General features: G+C 40.2%; 1 pseudogene across 1 annotated transcript; it reads left to right on the top strand.

The window, feature by feature from the left end:
* The first annotated feature begins 1,908 nt into the window (after positions 1–1,908).
* On the top strand, positions 1,909–25,891 carry LOC306887806 (sperm acrosome membrane-associated protein 6-like; annotated as a pseudogene). Its single transcript has 8 exons — positions 1,909–2,120; positions 2,531–2,617; positions 3,283–3,354; positions 3,601–3,624; positions 4,329–4,406; positions 4,953–5,053; positions 20,908–21,012; positions 25,871–25,891. The product of its transcript is annotated as a sperm acrosome membrane-associated protein 6-like (transcript).

The following is a 25,891-nucleotide window of genomic DNA, read 5'->3' on the forward strand; positions in this document are numbered from 1 at the left end:
ACACAACTCTAACTTGATCATTAAGTTTGCGGATGACACAACTGTGGTGGGTCTCATTAGCAACAGAGATGAGACAAACTACAGGAGCGAGGTGAGCCGCCTGGCCGGGTGGTGCAGTGACAACAATCTCTCTCTGAATGTGGAGAAGACGAAGGAGATTGTTGTTGACTTCAGGAGAGTACACACTCAGCATGCCCCTCTGACCATCAACGGTGCGACTGTGGAGAGAGTGAGCAGCACCAAGTTCCTGGGTGTGCACATCACAGAGGACCTCTCCTGGACTAACAACACTGTAGCACTGGCCAAGAAAGCACAGCAGCGTCTCTACTTCCTCCGCAAACTCAGAAGAGCCAGAGCCCCGACCCCCATCATGTGCACCTTCTACAGAGGCACCATCGAGAGCATCCTAACCAGCTTCATCACTGTGTGGTATGGCGCTTGCAACGCATCCTGCCGCAAGTCACTTCAGCGAATAGTGAGAGCAGCTGAGAAGATCATTGGTGTCTCTCTCCCCTCCCTCCAGGACATTTACAGCACCCGTCTCACCCGCAAAGCCCTCCGCATTGCAGGTGATCCCACCCACCCGACACACAGCTTCTTCAGTCTGCTGCCATCAGGGAGGAGACTGCGGAGTCTCCAGGCGAGGACCAGCAGACTGAAGGACAGCTTCATACATCAGGCTGTCAGGAAGCTGAACTCCCTCCCGTCCCTGACCCCCCTCCCCTCTTTTTACCCCATACAACACTGAACTCTGACACTATGAGACCCCCCCCCCCCCCCCCCCCCCTCCGGCTCCCCACACCCCCAGGACCAGCCACCCCCACCTACTTACAAACTGTGACCAGCACCTCTCACTTGTGCAGCATTGGACTGATCACTACCTCATCCAGCATTGACTGCAAACTACCTCCTCGGATAGTCTCATAAAAAGACTGTTCTCCTGTCAATTTAACAGACTGACAAGCTCTTTTTGCACTACACACATATATGCACAGTTTTTGTTTTATTTAACTGGTTTGCACTATCTGCCATGTGCCTTATGTCACTTTATCTATCTTTTTTTATTTTTCTACAATGTCCTCAGACTGACAAGCTCTTCTTGCACTACACATATATCTGCACAGTTTTGGTTTTATTTAACTGGTTTGCACTATCTGCCATGCGCCTTATGCCACTTTATCTATTTCTTTATTTTATTTTATTTTTTTTCTACAATGTCCTTACTTGTATAGCTATAGAGTTGTATGTACATATGTTTAAACTGTATTATCTGTATTTGAACGTGTTTAATGTTAACTGTTTACACCAAGGGTCTGAGGGTAACGCAATTTAAATTCTCTGTATGTATGTGCTGTACATGTGGAAGAATTGACAATAAAGCAGACTTGACTTGATAATTGTAAGTCTTTCCCTCACAGCTTTGTTTTCCTCTAAATCCAATGTGACATCTAACTTTACTACATTCTTCCAGATATTTTCTTTCATGTACCACTTAAAAAAAGAAAGTCATGCAGGTTTGGAAAGACATAAGGGTGAGTGAATGATTGCATAGTTTTCATTTTTTGGGAGGACTATCCCTTTAAGAATCCTATATGAGCCTACCTATATACATTTTACAATGAACTAGAGAAATGTAGAGTTTTGCTATTTGTTTATACATTTTGAGATATATGTTAATTGTGACACAAGAAATGAGTAGGCCTACATAAGATCACGTCCATTGCCAAAGTCACTTTTTTATTCCTGTCAAATGAAAATGTAGGCTAGGCTACTCTTTTGTAAGAAATATTGCTGTGCCCTTGTGGTAATTATTTTTTCATGACGATGTAATCCTTAAACAGAATTTTCAAAAGATGTTTAGTTTCAAACAGGTTGAAGAATAATGTAACAGGTCCAGGAATAAACGAAATGTTTGCGATGATCGTAAAACTTGCTTTTCAGCTCAGTAATTAACACGGTTTTGAATTGCTATCAGTGCTTTATTGATGACGATGACAGTCTTTGTTTGTGCTGGAGCCATATTCTCACCGAATACAATATAAGGAATGTAGACTCTTGTTTCAAAACACTCAATATCATATTCAACAATGAATTGAGAGTAATTGAAGCAGGAAAAGTAGGTAACTGTAATAAAGGTACACTTTAGTTTGGACACTTTATTTTAATATTTTGTTTAATAAAAACCTCTCCGAGGCTTGACGCCACGCCCACTGTGTCTGTCGTTTGCTCCTCCCGCCACAGTAGCTAATCATGCTTTGTTCAGATGAAGTTATCACATTAGCATTTTTTGTCATCATTACTTATGATTATGTATGTCATTCTGTTAAACTTCCCATTTTCTGTCATTTCTGCTTAATGTCAACTATTTAGTAATGAAAGTAGACAGAAACGAGCACTAAACGTTTCACGTTGCTCCACCTTAATTTTTACTGTAAAAATTAAGGCTGCAATTAAACTTAACTTTATTTATAGTGTGTTCAGAATTTGTACAGTTTCTTGCACAGATAATGTTTTTGTATTTCTTTCACAGGGAGAGGCTATGACTTGATGCTGAAGAATATCTTGATGGCTGAAATTATGCCAATAGTGGAGGAATTTGACCAGCAGAAAAATAATGGTAACAGATTTATCTAATTGCCAGTTTCAGCAACCAAGTAATAGACTAACTGTGTTTGTTTGGGACCGGACCTTAATTTGAAAGGATTTACCCTGAGTCTGCAGAGTAGTAAATATTTCCTTTCAGATGTAATTCATTGGAAATAGTAGCATGAGGATCCTTTATCAGTGAACTCCAACAATACTTCGATTCCAAAGGGAAGACCTAGAGACTTACATGTTTACTGAAGAGTGAAATGTACAAATGCGAAATGATTGTCTACACTCACCGCACCTAGAAACACACAGTGTTTGAGATGCTGGGTGTTGTAAAGCAGTAAATCTCTCCGTTCTAATTGTTTGATTGCAAGTATTCCATAATACATAGACTTTGTTTATCCCTTGGAAATGATACATTTGATCATCAGAGACAATACAACTTGAGTTGAGGGGGCCATTATTCCTTTTCAACAAGAACTGTTTACTTTACTTCCAATCATTCAGCAATTTAATTGTGGAGCCCATTTTTCCCTCAAACTGAGAAAAGTAAAAAAGACAGACTGGGACTGGCATGAAATATCAGAGGGAGATCCAGATAGAAACAGACATGTAATCTTTGACATACACACTTTGACTGAAATTGAGATAAATAGCTCTGTCCTTCTCCCCTCTCCTCCCTTCTTTCAGATACAGTATATAAGTTCAGGCTACAGACAGCAGCAAACAATTTCATTGCTGCAGCCTCAAGGCTGCCCAGAGGTGAGACTTACATTATCACTTCATTTATTTTGCTTGGTAAACCATGAAAAACTGGACCTGAGCCTTCATCTTCAATACTGCAGCTCTCACATTTCCTTATAAGTTCCATCACAATTTCCACATTTCTGTCTTAAATCATGGCAAGTTAAACTCAATGCACATAGCCACCTCAGTATTACTGACTATTACATTGCTTGCACATGGATATTGCAGTATCTAAAATATGTTTTGTATCGTTTTCTTTAGAGTCTGGATGTTTCCCCCCATGTGGTGAGTAACACTTACAGTATATATGTCATGACCCTCATGATGAAGCAAAAAAAGTGCTTGTTATGTAATTTAAGGTCTTCAGATTGCTACACTGAAATCTATGAAGAACTTTTAGGCATTTTTAAGGTACCTCAAATGTCCTATTGAGTACTCCAGAAACTCAATATTATAAGTGACTGCAAACCATTTCCCTTATGATGGTGTTACTGTGCATACCAATGACTTTAAATACAATTTTTTATATATATATATTTTTTTTTAACAATAGAAGGACCCTATTATTTTTCTGGACTTGTGATTTAATACAATCACATTTGATCATATTATCTTTATAAAAAATGTCTTTTGACAGAAGTTTGATTTCCCTTAGATTTTTTTGAAAGAGCTTTTTTCTGGACCTGATTGTATGGGTGTACAGTATATGATAGTTTCATCAAATAATATGGTGAAAGGCTCATGGAGTTCATTTAGAGAGCTCTGGAGATGAAGTTCATGTGGCGTTTTATTTGTTATGTGGATATATTTATATGATTTTTTTTATTTTTCACTGGGGAAAGCAAAGGGGAGGGTTCTGGCAGAGCAGCGATATCTTAATTTTTTTTATTGTAGACATATACTAATACTCTAAATATATGCTTTTTGATTTACAAATTTGCCAAAAAAAAACATAGTACACTATAAATGGGATCAAATATATTGTTTAGGTTTCCAGGTTCAAGGTGCTGTTTATAACTGCATAACCTGTCAGTACGACTCCTGTGAGTTCCCGCTGGATTGCCCCGGTGAGTTGACAGGCTCCTTTACATGTGTGCAGTGTTCTGTTCAGTATATTATGATATGTAATTCTATGCAGTCCCCCACTCACACACTCTCTCCACACTTGACATGATGGATATGTTATAACTCAACCTGACAGAACCACCTCTGTAATTATGTAACGGCATGTACGCAGCGCAAACATCTACAGCTTTTAACTCTACTTAGGAACACAGCAAAGTTGTTAAACGAAACCTTGGGCCTTGACACACTTTTACACATAATATAATTTCGCACAGATAGCCCTGTGGGTCACCTAAGATGGTAGGCCTTCTCCCACACACTGTGGTATTCATTTCCACTCAGCACAGCTACAATTATTGCTCAGCGTATCGTTTCCTTGGCTGCTCTCACCAGAGGCTCTGCTAAAATATTATAATTAGGTGAATGGTGGGCAGACTGTGCTGCCTCTGTTCTTCTGTTGACAAAAGGCATTCAATTGCAAGGTGAAGTGTTACAGATCTGCATCTAATGTATTGCTGTGTGTGTGTGTGGTGTATGTGCTTTTACAGTGAAGGAAATCAAAGTAAATGAGAATAACAGGACTAAGATGTGGTGTAAGGTCCCTTTCCTGCTTCCCACAGATTCAGAGATAGTCTGGAGATATGCAATGGTGATGAGAAAATCACTTTAAACCACGAATAGCTAACATAGTTTATGAGCAAAACTAATTGTAATAATAATAATGATGATAATAATAATAATAATAATAATAGAATTCAGCACACTTTGGCAGTTTCAATGAATATCATTTATTTATTTATTAATTCATCTTATTTTCATTATTTTTTTAATCAGACAAAATTATAGGATCGTAAAGCACAAAATTGAAGCACATTTCTTGCAGAACTGACCAAAATCTGAGAGAAATACAGCAATATATTACTTGTTTTATGCAAACAAAATTACAGTATGTTTCCTGCAGAATGTATCAAAATTAGAGAGGAATGTAGCAATAATTGTAATTTGTAATATTTTATTGCAAACAAAATTACAGTGTTTATGACCGTTTCAATATATGTATGTATATACACGTGGTCAGAATTGTTGGTACCCTTGATAAATATGATCAAAGAAGGCTGTGGAAATAAATGTGCATTGTTAATCCTTTTGATCTATTATTTAAAAATTCACAAAAATCTAACCTTTCATTGGAGAATAACAATTAAAAATGTGGGGAAATATCATTATGAAATAAATGTTTTTCTCTAATACACTTTGGCCACAATTAACGGTACCCTTTTATTCAATACTTTTTGAAATCTCCATTTGCCAAAATAGTATAGGAGTTTTCTCCTATAATACCTGATGAGGTTAGAGAACACCTGACAAGAGATCAGAGACCATTCCTTCATCCAGAATCACTCCAGACCCTTCAGATTCCCAGCTCCATGGCAGGTGCATCTCCTCTTTAGTTCACCCCAGTCATGTTCTACAGGGTTCAGGTCAGGGAACTGAAATGGTCATAGCAGAAGCTTGGTTTTGTGCCTAGCTACCCATTTTTGTGTTGTTTTTGGATGATTGTCCGGTTGTAAGATCCAAACATGGCCCATTATAAGATGTCTAACAGAGCCAGTCACTTGATTTTTTTATCTGTTGGCATTTGATACAATCAGTGATGCCATGTGTCTAAACAAGATGTACAGGACCTCCAGCAGAAATATAGTCCCACAACATCAAAAATACAACAGTATATTTCATTGTACATATGGGGCATCCCTATCTTGAGTGTTTGCTGCTAAAAAGCAAATTGTTTTGCTACATCTGACTATACAAGTACAAGCCAGTGCCATTAGAAGTTCCAGTCGTGTCTGACAACTGAATATGCTGGAGATAGTTTTTTGGTGAAAGCATTTTCTTTTCTTGATTTTTTTTTTTTTTCTTGAACGTGGTGATGCATGTGCTGTTTGATATATATTTTTTAAAGGATTTCTGACCCCGAAACTCAACCTTTTTCTGCAATTCTCCATCTGTGATCCTTGAAGAGTCTTTAGCCACTCAAACTCTCCTTCTCACCGTGCATTAGGACGATATAGACACACGTCCTCTTCCAGGCAGATTCATAACATTTTCGGTTGATTGGAACCTCTTAATTATTGCCCTGATGGTGGAAATAGGAATTTTCACTGCTATAGCTCTTTTCTTAAAGCCACATTCTTTTTTTTAACAACTGTTTATTGAGTTTTATTTTTTGGAACAGTAGTACAAAACAAAAAGCAACTGTACAAATTTAAAACTCACCCCAACCCATCCCACCCCTTGGTAGACTTAGAAAATAAATAAATAACAAAATAAAATTAATAATAATAAACACATTAATTAATATTAATAGCTAAATAAATAACAATAAAATATTGTTTACAAAGATTTTAGAAAAGAAGACACAACATTAAAAGCTGAATGCCATGAATTTACAGTTTTCACGTTAGATCCATGTATACGAGAAGTAGAGAGTTCCAATGAGAATGTCCAACAAATACACAGTCCAGGTTCTTCTGTCCATTGTGAGAGGAGGATTCCAACGGTTGACTAGCAATTGTTTTGCAGCTGTGAGAGCAGCTAACAGTAAAAATCTTTGTTGGACGGACAAGGTGAAGTCCCAAAAGTCATTCATGAAAAAATGGCGCGGAGTCAAACATATCTCAGTACCTAACAAATATGATAGGTCCTGTGAGAGCTGAGTCCAAAAAGGTGAGAGAGAGGGGCACTCCCAAGAAAAATGCAAAAATGTGCCTAAAACTCCTTGGGAACAGAGATTACACTTAGGAGAAGACCTAAGTGTAATCTTAGTGTAATTTGACCTCCCAACTGCCTGTTCACCCTTTACGCAAACTAATCCTCAGAAAGAAAGGATTAGTTTGCGCAAAGGGTGAACAGGCAGTTGGGAGGTCCAAGGCACCCCATATGCCCGTAGGGCCGATCTAATACGCAAATACAAAAAAAAGGAGGTGCCTGGAAGATTATATTGAGTTTTAAGATTCTGGAATGATTTTAAACCATTATCATCATAGATATCTCCCAGAGTGTTTACTTTATTATGAGTCCATTACGGACAATGAAATGGAGTACTGCCTGACAAAAGGTTATTGTGGAAAATAGGCGAACGCCTATACCATTTTGTAACTAGTTGTGAACGTCTTTCAACATCCCTCCAACGGAGCTGGATGAAGTAGAGAGTACCAGAGGGGACATTGCGCTGTCTCCTGAGTAGCGAAGAGGTCCACCTGAGCCTGCCCAAACACTCTCCAGATCTGCTTCACCACCTCGGTGTGAAGCATCCATTTCCCGGGAAAGAGCCCCTGTCTCGACAGGGTGTTTGCTCCCACATTGAGATGACCAGGGATGCAAACTGCTCTTAATGAGAGGAGTTTGCCCTGAGCCCACACAAGGATCTGGTGCGCCAGCCTGTACAGGGGGCGCGACCGCAGACCTCCTTGGTGGTTGATATAAGAGACCACCGATGTGTTGTCGGTGCGAACTAACACATGGTGACCTCTTAGGTCTGGGAGAAAGTATTTCAGAGCCTGAAACACGGCCAGCATCTCGAGCCTGTTGATGTGCCAAGCGAGATGATGACCCCTCCACAGACCGTGGGCAGGGTGGGCACTCATGACCGCTCCCCAAACGGTGAGGGATGCGTCCGTCGTTACGCAGCAACACAGAGCTCCCAGCACCGGGCCCTGGGACAAGAACCAAGGTTGTCTCCACATGTCTAAGGCACGTAGGCACCGCCGCGTGACCTTGATCATGCGAAGCGGGTTTCCCCTCGGGGAGAACCCCTTGGACTTGAGCCACCACTGTAGGGGTCTCATGTACAGCAGGCCAATAGGTATCACGTTGGACGCAGCTGCCATCAGACCCAGCAGTCTCTGAAACTGCTTGACAGTGAGTGACTGGCCTTCTTTCACCCTCCTGACTTTCGTGAGGATTGACTCGATCCGAGCAGGAGACATACGTGCCTGCATCTTGGTCGAATCCCACACCATCCCCAGATAAATGGTTCTCTGTAATGGAGAAAGCACATTTTTCTTGGGGTTCAGTCTTAACCCCAACACTTTCATGTGAGCGAGAACAACATCTCGATGTTGAGCCGCCCTCCGCTCTGATTGAGCGAGAATCAACCAATCGTCGATGTAATTAAGTATGCGGACGCCCCGTAGCCGCAGTGGAGCTAACTGTCATGACACGAACAGAGAAAAGAGGCGAGAACTCAAGCGCAGGGAAATGATGATACTTTAAGCATAAAAGGAACAAAACAGAAACAAACTACCCCGAGGGGGAAAACAGAGCATGGCAGAAACAAGAATCAGGAACACACACGACTGACCGTACACAACATGTAACAACGTGGCCGAACAGAACTGCAAACACCAGGAACATAAATAGGGACACAAACGAGCAGGAACAGGTGAATTCTCTAAACCAATAACGAGATAACAAGAGGGCGGGGTTAGACAATAGACCGGGGAAACACATGGCACAAACCACAACAAACCCATGTGCTCAAACAAAGACAGTGACATCTGGTGTCCAACCAGGGCACACCAGCTGGATCGTGACACTAACGCGGCGTCCACACACTTCGTAAAAGTGCGGGGTGAGAGTGCTAGGCCGAAGGGAAGTACCCGATATTGGTAAGCTTTGCCCTCCATCCTTCTTTGGAACTATGAAGTACCGGCTGTAGAACCCGGACTCTCTTTCGTGAGGAGAAACCACCTCGATGGCCTCCTTCCTTAAGAGAGTATCTACCTCTTGTTCCATTACCAGAGCCTGCTCGGGGCCCACTAAAGTGGAATTCACCCCGTTGAATTGAGGCGGACGAGAACCGAACTGGATTCTGTAGCCTCTCTCTACAGTGCGCAGGACCCACTGAGACACATTTGGCAGTAGTTTCCACGCTGTGAAATAGTCTACTAAAGGAACCAGTCTCTCGAGACTGGCCTCTGGTGTAATCGGCACACCGGCAGGGAACGGCCAAACTAGCTGCTCCAGAGACCCCGAAGGGGTGGCGAGCATCTCAGCTCCACTACGGTTCCGGGCGGAAAAGACTGAGATGTGTGCTCGCTGGAGACCGCTGCACCCTGAAACACCATATGTGGCAGGGTTAGCAGACCGATCTCCTGAGGGCACTGGGGCGAGACGAGCACCCTACGCTGCAGTGATCGCTGCTCTACCCCAGCGGGGGCTACCCTCATAAGCCCTGGTCCACCAACATCAGGGCTTCTTGGCCGAAGACCTCTTTGCCTGAAGCACGGTCCGCAGATCCTGCTTAGGCTGGGAGGTCTTTGACCGCGCACCCTTCTTACCAACCCTGCTTACACGGAGGCGCACGGGCGGCGACGCTCTCCTTCTGAGCTTCCCTATACGAGGAGACAGCACGCGGCAGGGGCTGCTCTCGCCCAGCAGCCCCGTGAGCTAGAGAGCGGTGAGGGAGAAACCACTGGAACGCCGCTGCCTGCCTCCTGGTGCCTGTCGACAACGGAGTCAACAGCGTCACCGAAAAGGCCAGAAGGCGATAGTGGGGCGTCCAGAAGGAAGACTAGAGATGCCTCTCCGCCGCCACCAGGGCTGCCATAGATCACCCAATGGCACGGGCGGTCTCCTTGGTGGCGCGGAGAGACAAATCAGCGGTTTTGAAAAATCCCTCGCCCTCATCCAACTCCTTGAGCAAGTCAGCCTGGCCGCGTACCCCTTGCCCACCAGCACTGACGATGTGCGCAGCGGCTTGGTGGGCAGGGTCGGAGCCTTCAGAGACGACGCAGCGTCAGGGGACAGATAGCTCGCAAGCGTCTGTTCCACACGCGGCATCGCTCTGTAACCGCGTTCACTCGTCCCCAACACATTACCGTAGTAATCCGATGAGGGGACGAAGAGGCGGGCCGAGAAAGGTGCAACATGCTCAACGTTTCCCGTGTCAACCTCCTCGGAGGAAGACAAGAGAAACGCAGAGGCCACTGCTCGAGGGGAAGTATCCGCAAGGCGGGCTTCCGATCTCGGGGAGCGGTCATGGGATCCGACAGGTGAGGATAGAGATAGAGACTCGCTCGTTTCCGATCCCTCCATCAGATCCCGCTGCGAACCCCACAAGCGCCGCGGGGAACGCCAATGAAAGAACCCTCCCCGGAGAAGAGGGCCTTTCGGGAGCGAACCCTCCCCGGAGAAGAGGGCCTTTCGGGAGCGAAGCACACGCAGAGGAAGGCCCTCGCAGTGTGGGCAATCAGCCCCCTCGAGAGCTGCTTCCGCATGTCTTGCTCCCAAGCAAAGCACACACAAGCTGTGTGTATCCCCTGCAGACAAAAACCGTTTGCAGGGAGGAACACACTGCTTGTATTGTGCTTCGCTCCCATGTTTAGCCTTAAACTGGCTTTTAGACATGATAGACCAGACAGACAACACTAAAAGAACTCACGGAGACACAGAGCACTAGCTGAATGACAGAAAGCTGACGCCGGTTTCACCGCACGTGCTTTTATACCAGCTGGTCATTACGTCACCTCGCCCGTGACGTCCCGCCCATCCACTGGACAGATTTAATTTGTATTCAGAACCGGTCACGCTGAAGGCGGTCCCCTAAGCGTCTCTGGACGCAGCTCGAGTTCCTGAAGAGGAACCTGCGTAAGATATCCGAAGCTGTGCGAGATTGAATGAATCCTGTTTGGTCATGATGAACTAGTCTATTCATAAATTTCTCTAGACGACGAGATGGTACTTTAGCATATAATTCAACATCAGTCCCTATCAAAGAAAGTGGCCAGTAACTAGAACAGGAAGTCGGATCTTTATCTTTTTTTAACAAGAGAGAAATAACAGCTATATTAATAGATGGGTGAAATGAGCTTTGAGTAACTGAAAAATGTATCATATCTAACATGAGGGGGCCTTAATCCGACCAAAAAGTAGTATACAATTCGATTGGAATGCCATCTATGCCTGGGGATTTCCTCTTGTTCATAGATCGAATTGCTGACTCCAGCTCCTGAACAGTGATCGGTTCAGCCAGGTATTCGGAATCTGAATCTGACAGCCTAGGTAAATCAAGGTTGGACAGAAACGATGCAAAAGAGTCAGGGTCACCATCAGCAGAAGTATAGAGGTTAGAGTAAAAAGAGTGAAAGGCCATATTAATGTCATTTGGGTCTGTCATCATGAGCCCAGATTGGGATTTCACTGCTGAAATATTAGCAAACTTCTCACTGTTGTGTAATCATAGGGCTAAAAGGTGGCTTGGTCTACTCTCTTGAAAATAATAATTCTGCCTGGATCTTTGGATCAGGAATTCTACCCTGGATCTTAGTGATGAATTGAGTTCGGACCTAATCGCCATGATTAGGAGAAAAGAAAGTGAAAGACTTAGCAGAAGGGTTTAATAAATGCCAACTATCCACCAACGAGGATGAGGTTACACATTGCCGATGTTTGTCAGAACACAAAGCTTGAGAGTATGATTCCTTTGGTCCAGATATATCTAGGATATGCGACATTACAGAATTCAAATCTGCACCCAATACAATTTCAAAATCTGAAAACTTCAAGAGATAGGTTGACAAAACAGAGAAAAAAGTAGCGTCAGGAATACAAAGGGCATAAACTGAGAAAAATACAACATTCCTATTCTCCACTATTGTTTTTATGTGTGTTATTCTACCATCTGTATCACAACCTTTATCTAAAATAGTAATATTTAAAGTCCTTCGGACCAATATTAGGACACCCTTGGTTTTAGTATCTGAAGATGAGTGAGATACCACTTCATAAAACTTATTATTACACCTGTGTATATCCTCCTCTTTCAAATGGGATTCTTGAACTAACACTATATCAATCTTTCTTCTTCGCAAAAAATCCAGAAAACTTGTACATTTGTGAGGGCCATTTAGCCCATTAATATTACAACTCAGTATCAAACAAAATTACTGCATAATAAGACAATATACAAGTTTGAAAATAAAACCAGTTGAGTCTGCCATTAAGCCACCCCCCACCCTCCCTGTAACCATTCAAAAAAACATAAGCACAATCCCAATAACTATGGCAGATCAAACCAAGAACAAACCTTGAACTGCCAGCATCCCTTAATATGGTCTGTGGTGACAACAAAAACCTGCACATTACTGAAGCACCAACATTTGGCCCCATAGTCACATATTGACTAGGTAGTATTTCTATAAAAAAAAAACATTTATTAATTAATTAAAAAATAAAAAAGAAAGAAAAGAGAGATGCAGAATACAACTAAAACAAATAAAATATAATCAGTAAGCGATACTGTTTGCACAATGAACTAAACATTAAAATGAAAGTGAACATTAAAGAGAACAGTGAAAGACACAGCCATCTAACCATTTAGAGCATCTCTTTTCCTATTAGACAGCAAATAACCAGCTGAAGTTCACTGGGAGTTGGTGGATGAAAAGGATCTGAGAAAAACTCTTGCTTCTTCTGGGGAGTATAGCATTTTAGGTTCACTTTGATTGAGAATGACCTTCAGCGTTACAGGATAAAGGAGAAAATCTGGAAAGAAAGACAGCGTTGCTCCGTCGGATGTTTTCACCGGTGCATGAAGTCTGGCGGCCCGCAGAATGAGCTCCCTGTCCGTGTACCGCAACAGTTTTAAAGATGAAAACCCGTGGTTTAGCGCGATCGAGAGCCTTGTGTAAACGCCATGCGCTCGCTCCACTTCAATCTCTTTGCCCGCCAGAGACGGGAGCCATGTCGGTAGAGATCTTTTCAAAAAGCTGTTGGATCACCGCGGTCAAGTGAGCCGCCACCTGGATGTAGTTGCACGTCTGTTTGTGGTATTACGGTACGGAGACACGAAGCGGCCAAAAAGCTGACGAAGACCCATATTTCAGCGGTTATGAATTAAATGTGCCCCAAAACACAAAAGATACAGTTATATTATGTTCAAATATATTATTCTGTGGAGTTTTCCATAAAAATAAAGTCTGCTAAAATACATTATAGCACTGATTATTTCCTACCATTTTCTACATGCATTATTCAAATTCTTTCAGAGTTAACATGAAATTTTCAATGCATTCTTCAGAACGACCAAGACTATGGCTGTGTCCAAATTCAGGGTCTGCATCCTCCTTAGGATCCTTCCTACCCGGCTGAAGGAGGAGGGATCCTCCGACGTCCGCAAAACCCGGAAGTCGGTGTTTGTGAATTTGGACAGCCTACCCTTCTTTCAGTTCCCTCCCTTACCCGTTGCTCATATCCTGTCACCTAGCAACCGTGACAGCGCCAAGCAAGAAGCGGGAAAATGGACAAACAAAGAGTTATTCTCCTCATTTTAATTCTTTTGGAAGAAATAAAGCAATTAAATAAATTAAATACTTTCTTTGCTCGTTGTCGGAGAGTTTTTTATATCAGACTACAAGACAGTCACATCCAGGTAAGCCATTATAGCCTATTTTTATTTGTTTTTAAGTATTCTACTAATTTCTCCTACAAATTCATTGAGCCGAAGCATAAACTGTGACGTAACATCCTTCAAATGAGTACTCCGAAGGATGCAGACCCTGAATTTGGACACAGCCTATGTCTGTGTAAACTTTCACTGGGTTTTACTGTAGAATTTGGGAGAAAATTAATGGCAAAGTCTGTCACAATGCATTATAGCACTGACCATTCCTTGACATTTATACAGGCATTATCAGAATTAGAATCAAAATGAGCTTTATTGGCCAAGTATGTTTACACATACGAGGAATTTGTTTTAGTGACAGAAGCTCCACAGTGCAACAGAGAGACAGCAACAGGAAACGACACATAATAAAGAATAATACAAATATCCAAATAGGCAATGTACAAAACCGCAAAAACACAATATATAATATAGACAATTATGTGTGTACAGATCTGACATGTGGAAATTTGAAATTAAAAAAGTAGATAAATAAGCAAAAAAATAAGCAAGTGTGGTGAATAAATAATAGAGTTGTGTGTTCCGCGTTTTATTGTCAAGAGTTTATGGGATGGATTGCCTGAGGAAAGAAACTGTTTCTGTGTCTGGTCGTTCTGGTTCTCAGAGCTCTGTAGCGTCGACCAGACGGTAACAGTTCAAAGAGGTTGTGTGCTGGGTGTGAGGGGTCCAGAGTGATTTTACCAGCCCTTTTGCTCACTCTGGATAAGTACAATTCTTGGAGAGTGGGGAGGGTTGTACCAATGATTCGCTCAGCAGTCCGGACTACTCTCCTTAGTCTTCTGAGGTCAGATTTGGTAGCTGAGCTGAACCAGACAGTTATTGAAGTGCAGAGGACGGATTCAATGATGGCAGAGTAGAATTGTTTCAGCAGCTCCTGTGGCAGGTTGAACTTCCTCAGCTGGCGAAGGAAGTATAACATCTGCTGGGCCTTTTTCACAATAGAGTCAATGTGATTGTACCACTTCAGGTCCTGAGAGATGGTGGTGCCAAGGAATCTGAATGACTCCACTGTTGTTACAGTGCTGTTCATGATGGTGAGTGGGGGGGGGTCCACGATCCACGATCATCTCCACAGTTTTGACCCTGTTGAGCTCCAGGCTCCTTAACCTCCTATCTGTAAGCAGACTCGTCACCGTCCTGAATGAGGCCTATCAGTGTGATGTCGTCTGCAAACTTCAGGAGCTTGACAGAGGGGTCTTTAGATGTGCAGTCGTTGGTGTAGAGGTAGAAGAGCAGTGGGGAGAGAACGCAGCCCATCATCAGGAAGCTGTTGATCCACTGACAGACGGAGGTGGGGACAGAGCTGTGTCAGTTTATTCTGAAGGGTGTCCGTGATGATGGTGTTAAAAGCTGAGCTGAAGTCCACAAACAGGATCCTCACATAAGTCCCTGGTCTGTCCAGATGCTGCAGGATGAAGTGCAGTCCCATATTGACAGCATCATCCACAGACCTGTTTGCTCTGTAGGCAAATTGCAGGGGGTCCAGTAAGGGTCCAGTGATGTCCTTCAGATAAGCCAAAACCAGTCTTTCTAATGATTTCATGGCCACAGACGTTAGAGCCACAGGTCTGTAGTCATTAAGTCCAGTTATTTTGGGTTTCTTTGGGACAGGGATGATGGTGGAGCGTTTGAAGTGTTTGTTCAAATTCAAGTTACCATGAAAATTTCAGTTCATTCTTCTTCAGGACATCCAAGACTTTGTCCGTGTCAACTTTCACTGGGTTTTACTTTAAAGTTCTTGGAGAAAATTAAAGACAAAATCTATTCAATTCAAAATCTAAATCTGTCACAATACATTATATTACTGGTGTGTGTTTCCCGATAATGTTGCCTATTAGTGCACTATGAAGACTCTAAAGGTATAACTTATACCTTAGGAGGTTGCTTACAGGTATACGTGCGACGTCACCAGGTGCTGTACATGAGGGTGGTGCTGAATTGGTTGATATCGATGGCTCGAGTATGGATTATTCACTCAGTGCGTTATGTGAGAACGATCTTTATAAAAGAAGTGTTGATTTTAAATAAAGACACAAAACTCCTTCTTGTTAGAATGCAACAAACTTGTGTGAAAATTGTGCTTTCACTTTGCAACATACGCCATGTCAAGGAACAAAATCAGGAAAGAAAAATATATGCCCAGAGCACTTTCAGTGGTCACCACATAAAACACAATGAAAAAAACCTACATGAATCACTGCTTAATAATTTTACAGATTTTAACAAAAGAAAAAAGAAAAAACATAAGCCTGCACAAGTCCAACAGAAAAACATTCATTGCTTTTCAACAAGAAGCACTTCAGAATTAGTTGAAATGGCATTTATCAGGAATCATGCAATCTTATAAAAATAATCCAAATTGCAAACTAAATCCAACCCTGGATCTTTTATATAATTTTTAAAATTTGAAACACGCAACCTCATGCACAAACTAAACATGCATAATTGGCAGTATGCCTTCATCAACAGCTATATGGCAGAGAAAAAAGAGAAAGAGGAGAGCCGCCAGCAGCTGAATTTCGGGGTTGAAGGGGGAGTTTGGTCAAACTATGGCAGCGATACAGGGAATGGTTGAGCTAATTCAAAGACGGTGCTGTCCGCGGAGCCATTATGTGCACTAAAACTTTAGTTTCCTAGCTACCATGTAAGAAGCTGCAATTCTTAAAACATTTCACCTGCCACACCAGCAAATTCAGCAGCTTATACAGGCACATCTAAAAAAATTAGAATATCATGAAAAAGGTAAATATTTTTTGTCACTCATTATTATATAGATTTATTACACAGAGTGAAATATTTCAAGCCTTTATTTCTTGAAATTTTGATGATTATGGCTTATAGATAATGAAAACCCAAAATGCAGTGTCTCAGAATATTAGAATATTACATAAGATCAATTAAAAAAGAAGGATATTTTAAACAGAAATGTCAGGCTTCTGAAAAGTATGTTCATTTCTATGCACTCAATACATGGTTGGGCTTCCTTTTGCATGAATTACTGCATCAATGCGGCGTGGCATGGAGGCAATCAGCCTGTGGCACTGCTCAGGTGGTATGGAAGACCAGGTTGATTTGATAGCAGCCTTCAGGTCATCTGCATTGTTGGGTCTGGTGTCTCTCATCTTCCTCTTGACAATACCCCATAGATTCTCTATGGGGTTCAGGTCAGGTGAGTTTGCTGGCCAATCAAGCACAGTATCACCATGGTCATTGAACCAGCTTTTGGTACCTTTGGCAGTGTGGGCAGGTGCCAATTCCTGCTGGAAAATGAAATCATCTCCATAAAGCTTGTCAGCAGAAGGAAGCATGAAGTGCTCTAAAATTCCCTGGTAGATGGCTGCGTTGACTATGGACTTCAGAAAACACAGTGGACCAACACCAGCAGATGACATGGCAGCCCAAATCATCACTCACTGTGGAAACTTCACACTGGACTTCAAGCAACATGGATTATGTGCCTCTCCACTCTTCCTCCAGACTCTGGGACCTTGATTTTCTAAATGAAATGCAAAATTTACTTTCATCTGAAAAGAGGACTTTGGACCACTGAGCAACAGTCCAGTTCTTTTTCCCCACAGCCCGGGTAAGACGCTTCTGACATTGTCTCTGGTTCAGAAGTGGCTTGGTAGCCCTTTTCCTGAAGAAGTCTGAGCATGGTGACTCTTGATGCATTGACTACAGCTTCAGTCCACTCCTTGTTACTTGTGCACCGTTTTCTACCCAAATTCTTCCTTCCAGTCAACTTTGCATTTAATATGCTTTGATACAGCACTCTGTAAACAGCCACATCTTTCAGTAATGACCCTATGTGATTACCCTCTTTGTGAAGGGCGTCAATGTTCGTCTTCTGGATCATTGCCAAGTCAGCAGTCTTCCCCATTATTGTGGTTTCAAAGAAAAAGAGATACCCGGAATTTATACTGTAGGGATGGTCATTAATTGAAACTCAAATGTAAATATTCTAATATTTTGAGATACTGATTTTTGACTTTCATGAGCTGTTAGCTCTAATCATCAAAATTAAAACACAAAACTTTTGAAATGTTTTACTTTACATATAATGAATCTAAAATATATGAAAGTTTCACTTTTTGAAATAAGTTACAAGAAAAAATGAACTTTTTCACGATATTCCAATTTTTTTAGATGTACCTGTAGATCTTGTTGGTCAGACAAACTCGATGGAGCTACCCCCTCAGCCCAAAAATTCAGCTGCTGGCGCCTCTCCTCTCCTCTTTCTCTCTTTTTTCTCCACCATAGTAGTTTTCTTTCTTTCTTTTGTTAAAAGCTGTTAAATTATTAAGCAATGACGCATGTAGGTTTTTTTTCTTTGTTTTATGTGGTGACCACTGGGAGGAGCTCTGGGCATATATCTTTCTTGGTTTTGTTCCCTGACATGAAGCATATTGCAAAGTGAAAGTAAAAGTTTCATGCAAGTGTGTTGCATTCTAACAGGAAAGAGTTCTGTGTCTTTATTTAAAATAAGCAATTATTTTATAAAGAACACCGCTTTCTCACATTACGCACTGAAGCAGCCCCTGCATAGTGAATAATCCATTCTCGATCCATCGATATCAACCAATTCAGTACCACCCTCATGGACAACATGTGATAACGTGTAAAGTCTTGAGTGTGCTGAAGAAGAATTCATTCCAGTTTTATTGTTAACCTTGAATGAATTTGAATAATGCCTCTCTAAATATCAAAGAGTGCTATAATGCATTGTGACAGAGTTTGGCATTCATTTTCTCCCGAATTCTACAGTAAAACCCAGTGAAAGTTGACACAGACAGAGTCTTGAGTGTCCTGAAGAAGAATTAATTCCAATTTTATTGTCAACTCTGAAGGAATTTGAATAATGCCTGTATAAATATCAAGGAGTGCTATAATGCATTGTGACAGAATTTGAAATTCTTTTTCTCCGAAATTCTACAGTAAAATCTCGTGAAAGTTGACAGACAGAGTCTTGGGTCTTCTGAAGAAGAATTAATTCCAATTTTATTGTCAACTCTGAAGGAATTTGAATAATGCCTGTCTAAATGTCAAGGAGTGGTATAATGCATTGTGACAGACTTTGCAATTTGCAGACTCTGTCTGTGTCATCTTTCACTGGGTTGTACTGTAGAATTTGGGAAAAATTAATGGCAAAGTTTGTCACAATGCATTATAGCACTCCTTGTTATTTATAGAGGCATTATTCAAATTCAGAGTTAACAATAAAATTGGAATTAATTCTTCTTCAGGATACCCAAGACTATGTCTGTTTCAACTTTCATGAGATTTTACCATAGAATTTGGGAGAAAATATTATATTATATATGGTCATAAAATTAGAATATCATGAAAAAGTTGATTTATTTCAGTAATACCATTCAAAAAGTGTAACTTGTATATTAGATTCATTCATTACACACAGACTTGATATATTTCAAATGTTTATTTCCTTTCATTTTGATGATTATAACTGACAACTAATGAAAGTCCCAAATTCAGTATCTCAGAAAATTAGAATATTGTGAAAATATTCAATATTGAAGACACCTGGTGCCACACTCTAATCAGCTAATTAACTCAAAACACCTGCAAAAGCCTTTAAATGGTCTCTCAGTCTAGTTCTGTAGGCTACACAATCATGGGGAAGACTGCTGACTTGACAGTTGTCCAAAAGACGACCATTGACACCTTGTACAAGGAGGGCAAGACACAAAAGGTCATTGCTAAAGAGGCTGGCTGTTCACAGAGCTGTGTCCAAGCACATTAATAGAGAGGCGAAGAGAAGGACAAGATGTGGTAGAAAAAAGTGTATAAGCAATAGGGATAACCGCACCCTGTAGAGGATTGTGAAACAAAACCCATTCAAAAATGTGGGGGAGATTCACAAAGAGTGGACTGCAGCTGGAGTCAGTGCTTCAAGAACCACCACGCACAGACGTATGCAAGACATGGGTTTCAGCTGTCGCATTCCTTGTGTCAAGCCACTCTTGAACAAGAGACCGCGTCAGAAGCGTTTTGCCTGGGCTAAAGACAAAAAGGACTGGACTGCTGCTGAGTGGTCCAAAGTTATGTTCTCTGATGAAAGTAAATTTTGCATTTCCTTTGGAAATCAAGGTCCCAGAGTCTGGAGGAAGAGAGGAGAGGCACATAATCCATGTTGCTTGAGGTCCAGTGTAAAGTTTCCACAGTCATTGATGGTGTGGGGTGCCATGTCATCTGCTGGTGTTGGTCCATTGTGTTTTCTGAGGTCCAAGGTCAACGCAGCTGTCTACCAGGAAGTTTTAGAGCACTTCATGCTTCCTGCTGCTGACCAGCTTTATGGAGATGCAGATTTCATTTTCCAACAGGACTTGGCACCTGCACACACTGCCAAAGCTACCAGTACCTGGTTTAAGGACCATGGTATCCCTGTTCTTGATTGGCCAGCAAACTCGCCTGACATAGAAAACCTATGGGATATTGTGAAGAGAAAGATGCAATAAGCCAGACCCAACAATTCAGAAGAGCTGAAGGCCACTATCAGAGCAACATGGGCTCTCATAACACCTGAGCAGTGCCACAGACTGATCGACTCCATGCCACGCCGCATTGCTGCAGTAATCCAGGCCAAAGGAGCCCCAACTAAATATTGAGTGCTGTACATGCTCATACTTTTCATGTTCATACTTTTCAGTTGGCCAACATTTCTAAAAATATATTTTTTTGCATTGGTCTTAATTGATATTCAAATTTTCTGAGATACTGAATTTGGGACTTTCATTTGTTGTCAGTTATAATCATCAAAATTAAAGGAAATAAACATTTGAAATATATCAGTCTGTGTGTAATGAATGAATCTAATATACAAGTTTCACTTTTTGAATGGTATTACTGAAATAAATCAACTTTTTCATGATATTCTCATTTTATGACCAGCACCTGTATATTAGTATTTGATGCATATTTTAATTTAGAGTTGAATGTGACAGTACTTTAAAGATCAGAATTTCTAAGCCTTCCTTCCAACTCTTTCTGTACTAACATCCACTGAACTTGACATACAGGAGAAAACTATGTTGATGGATCGGTTTGACGAGGTCACGGTTGGAGTGGATCCACTTTACTTCATCCCCTCTGCCCGACCAGAGAACTCAACCACCTACTGTCACGTATCCTGTGGGTGTGCCCTGGTTGGCCACCAGATGTCACTGTCTTGTCTGAGCACATGGGGTTGTGTTGTGATTGTTCCATGTGTTCCCCGGTTGATTGTTTGACCCCGCCCTCCTTGTTATTCCCTAATTGTCTCAGTGTGTACACCTGGTTCCTCCTTGTTTGTCTCCTTTAAATGATCCTGGTGTTTGCAGTCCTGTTCGGCCACGTTGTCTAATGTGATGTGCAGTAAGTCCTGTGTGTTTCTAGATCCTGATCGTTGTATTGCTTAGTCTGCCTGTTTTTCCCCTCGGGGGAATTTATGTTGTGTTTTTGTTTCTTTTATAATTAAACCACCATTTCCCTGCACTTGAGTTCTCGCTTCATTTCACTGCACGTATCATGACACCTACCAACTCACAAACCCCCTGCAGTTATCAGACAAATTTCAGTTGGGGAAACCATGCATTACAATAATGCATCACAATGCAAAAAAAAATCCTAAAAAATATTCTTTGTTATCTACAATATAATTTATTTATATTTTCTCTTGAATTTGGGTGTGAAATTTTACCTAGACATGTTTTTACAAGTCTATTGATGTATTACTCTTTTATTATATCTCCTTGACCACAGGGCGCTACATTGTTTATCTTATCAGATTAGGAACAATGAGTCTGATCCAGCCCAGGAAACAAAACTCACAGAAAAGAAGAAATATTTGATTCACTGCTAACAAGAGAAACACAATAAAATATTAAGGCAGAACTTGTTTCACCGGTAAGGCATTTCTATTTGATTTTGGACCAGATTATTAAAGAATAATTGAAATATTATTATATAGAAGTCAGCTTTTAAAAATGAACAGGAGAACATGAGAGAGCCAGTGAATCTGAGTTTATGAGTGAGGCTGTGCCACTACATCAAGTTATAAAGCCTCCTTTATACTACTAAATATAGCCAGACGTGACTCAAGGCATTACTCTGTTTACAGTCTTTACTCAGTGTTTTGCTGCTGTTGTCCCAACAACCCATTAGGTCCAAACTGGGCGAGGGAAATACTTCATTGTACAGCATTGCCATTTTCCATAATGTTTGTTAGGACAATGTGTATTTTAGAGTTGCAGATTTGTTTTACAATGTCTGGATTTTATCACAGGGCTTAAGATTTAAAGACCTAAAGTATTTTTCCATAAATTCCGAATACATTGAAATAAGTAGGTTTTTAGGGATGAACTTTGTTGATCACTATCATCACAACTGGTCATATTTCTGCTTCTCGTCTCATTTGGCACCTCTTTACCTCTACTTATCTGCCCTGAGATAAGATGATGTCCGCCAACTCAGTGCTGAGGTCATGACTGTCAAGAGAAACCACCCAAAATGGAAGACTACACAATGTCAAACTAAAGTGGAAAATAGGAATTCAAAGAAGCAACCTGTGCCTGTGCCTCTGGATTTTAATGTGTGAAGATTTTATGTACAGTACAGAAAAAAGTGCTACTTTATTCACTGGCTGTTAAAATGAGCCTCAAACGACAAAACCGACAGACATTGTCAGGAAAAGTCTCAGCTGGACTATAATAATTGGTACTTGTATGATGCAACAAATACATTTAGACAGAATTATATGATGTAGGCATAAATATTGTTTTACAAGACTTCTATTCTTTTATTCTTCCTTTTGATGGAATCATTACAAAGTTCTGAATGTGCAAAAAGGCAGATTTGGGATTATTGAACTCCCTTAAGAGAAAAAGAACTATCCTAACTATCACACGTGACATGGAAACTTAGTCATCTCCTCAGAGACATTAATGAGGACTGTTCATTCCAAAGTTGTAAAAATAAAAAAATAAACTGTCAACATGTTTGATGACAATCAACATGAAATGACTGTGGAGACAAAAATGTTTTTAAAACACTGCTGGATTCTAGCAGAGTGTGTCTGTAATTGAATCAGAATCAGAATCAGAATTGTAATTGGATGTCAATTACAGACACACTCTGCTGGAATCCAGGAGAGCGTGTCTGTAATTGGAATCCAGCAGAATGTGTTTGTAATTGACATCCAATTACAGACTCACTGTGCTGGAATCCATCAGAATGTGTCTGTAATTGACATCCAATTACAGACTCACTGTGCTGGAATCCAGCAGACTGTGTCTGTAATTGGATGTCAATTGAAGTAAAAAAATACATTAAAAAAATCATCTATAGGAACAGCCAATCCTGTGAAATCAAACAATCTGACAAACTGCAGGCAAAAATATCATTGCCTATTGATCAAATATATACAAAAATAGAATTTAAACAAACTAGTTTGACAATAGCTAGATATTATAAAAACCGCATACCACCCGAGAAGTCATGATCTTGTTTTGCTATTTTTATTTATTTTATTTTTTTCACCAAAAAATGACGGTGTACATTAATCAACATTCATGAATGTAAATGTACCCAAATGAGCCCGAAAGCTAGTTTTCATTGGTAGTCCCAAGAAAACTAGAGGAAGAAAAGAGACAAAATAGAAAAACAATAACAACGAAATTCAACCAAAACTTACATATAATTCTCTAAAATACAGTTAAAGAACAAATTATACAAAATGACAATAAAATAAAAATAAAGAAATAAGTAATAAAAAATGTAATATAAAAAGCAGCTTGTCAAAATAAATAAACAACATTAATGTTCACATTGTTGGTTATGAAGAAGCCATTTCTTAAAATGATGCTTAAATGAGTTAAATTATGTACATGACTATATTACATATACTATTATATTTTTACCCTTTTGTTTAATTTACATTGTATTTATTATAGCACACAGGATTAATTATTGATTATTAAGTTATTTTATCGTAATATTACATTTTATTTATTATTTTATTTTAAATGTTTAATATATTGTAAGTGGAAAAAAAGAAGATTCTCATTTATTCACCTTCATGAAAAAAAAGAAAAAGAAGCAGTTATTCTGAACAATGTTTTAGATGTTTTTCTGAATACACATATGAATGAAAAACACTGAGACATTTTTCAAAATATCTTCTTTTGTGTCAAAGTAATTCCGCTTTGGAATGACCTGAGGGTAAATTAATTATGATTTTTCACTTTTGTCTGTATTAAAACTTTGTGTCCTGAATTAAGCAAAAATAACACCGACAACCAACTGTAAATCCTAAGTAGAGGATCACATTATCAATTAATATTTGTTGTAGTCGTTTGTCATGTACAAATATCAGCACAGTAAACTGTGGTGGTTACAGTGATGACATTACATTTTATCAATGAAGCTGAATCATTTGTGGTTGCTATTGTGGTCTAGCTTTGTTGTGGCACGATCAGTGTGTGAGAAGTGAAACAGAAATGACAGTTGGATGAACTAACTGTATGAGGCCAATACAGCACCTCTTACTCACAGAAATGGTCAGAATGGTCAGTTTCTTCTTTTAATCAATCCCAGATGTGCGGCATGGGTCTGTAGACCCTCTGACGCAAGAAAGGGAAAAGAGACAGGGTGGGCAGGATCTGAATAATTGCAAACATTTGTCAAGGGTGAAGCATCATTTTTGCCATGGGTTGACTACCAGTAACAGAAAGAGGTTTCTTCATTTTTCTCAAGCGTAATCATGATGAGTGTTGCGTGTTTAAGTCATTGCATCTTTGTCAGTTCCAGTCTTTATCTAACCAAATAAAACATGACTTAACAAAACAGAAACGACTGGTTGGAAAATCGCTGGCTGATGTCAGTAGTGACCGTTTTATTAACCTCTCAGTGTTGAATGAGTAAGAATGATACAGGGCAGGTCCATTACTGGAATTTCACTATCAAAAAAAAATATATATTTTGGCAAACAGAAGAGCTGCATTAAACTCAGTTTGGTTGTCTGAGTCATTTCCCATAGAATATGCGTTTAAAGTGTTTAAAGGTGCGGTCCATTGCTCTGAAAATGTTCAAAGGTCCAGTCATTTCGATCAGAATCATGCATTCAGGAGTTTCCCATAAAGGCAATAACTTGCAGATTCCATTTGTGTTCAAGTTGGTCTCTTGAATTTTCTGCATTCACCAACAGAAAGCTGCTTGGCTTGAAAGTGACTTGTGCTTCATGTGTCTCTACACTATTGACAGTGAACCTTTTTTTGCAAACAAAATCTCATAAAAATTGTACTTACATCTGACTTACATTTACTGTTCCTCAGTGAACATTCACATCAGTCCTGTGAATTTTGCTTAAAGACTAAATATTTCCCCAAGAAAATTTGTATTGGGTTCAAGCTTTTCATGAAAATTTGTCACATTAACCAACAAAATCCTGCTTAGTTTAACAGTAACTTACTTTATTGAAAGTATTGAAAGTAGACAGTAGACCTCTTTGTCAGCGAAATTTCACAGTTGTGACCTTGCCTTTAAATCTATAAAGTTCTTGCTGTAGTCAAATTATGATGTTTAACACTCATTCAAAACACTTGCTTCTATGTGTTTTATCGGTCTTGGAAAAAAAAAATCAATTCTATAAGCTGTTTAGCAGTGGTGGATGAAGTACCTGAAAGCCACACTTAAGTACCGATATCTTACCAGAAAATGACTTTGGTAGAAGTTAAAGTCACAGTTTAGAATATTACATGAGTAAAAGTTACTTGAGTAAATTATAAATAATTGAATATTGATATTTGATATGATTTAAAACTTATAAAATAGTTGAAATGTGAAATTAAAACCGCCTGGTGCCAGTCAACCGATTAATTCAAATCGCTGATTCATTCAGAAACAAAGCATTTGACTGTGCTAATTATTAAGTCACTGAATCATTCATTCAACTGATTAAAAATCTGATTCATTCAATAAGAAAACTCCGTCCTGTGTGTTTTTCAGAGACGCAAAACAGTGCTGTGA

The sequence above is a fragment of the Barbus barbus genome (assembly GCF_936440315.1).
Source record: "Barbus barbus genome assembly, chromosome: 21".
NCBI lineage: Eukaryota > Metazoa > Chordata > Actinopteri > Cypriniformes > Cyprinidae > Barbus > Barbus barbus.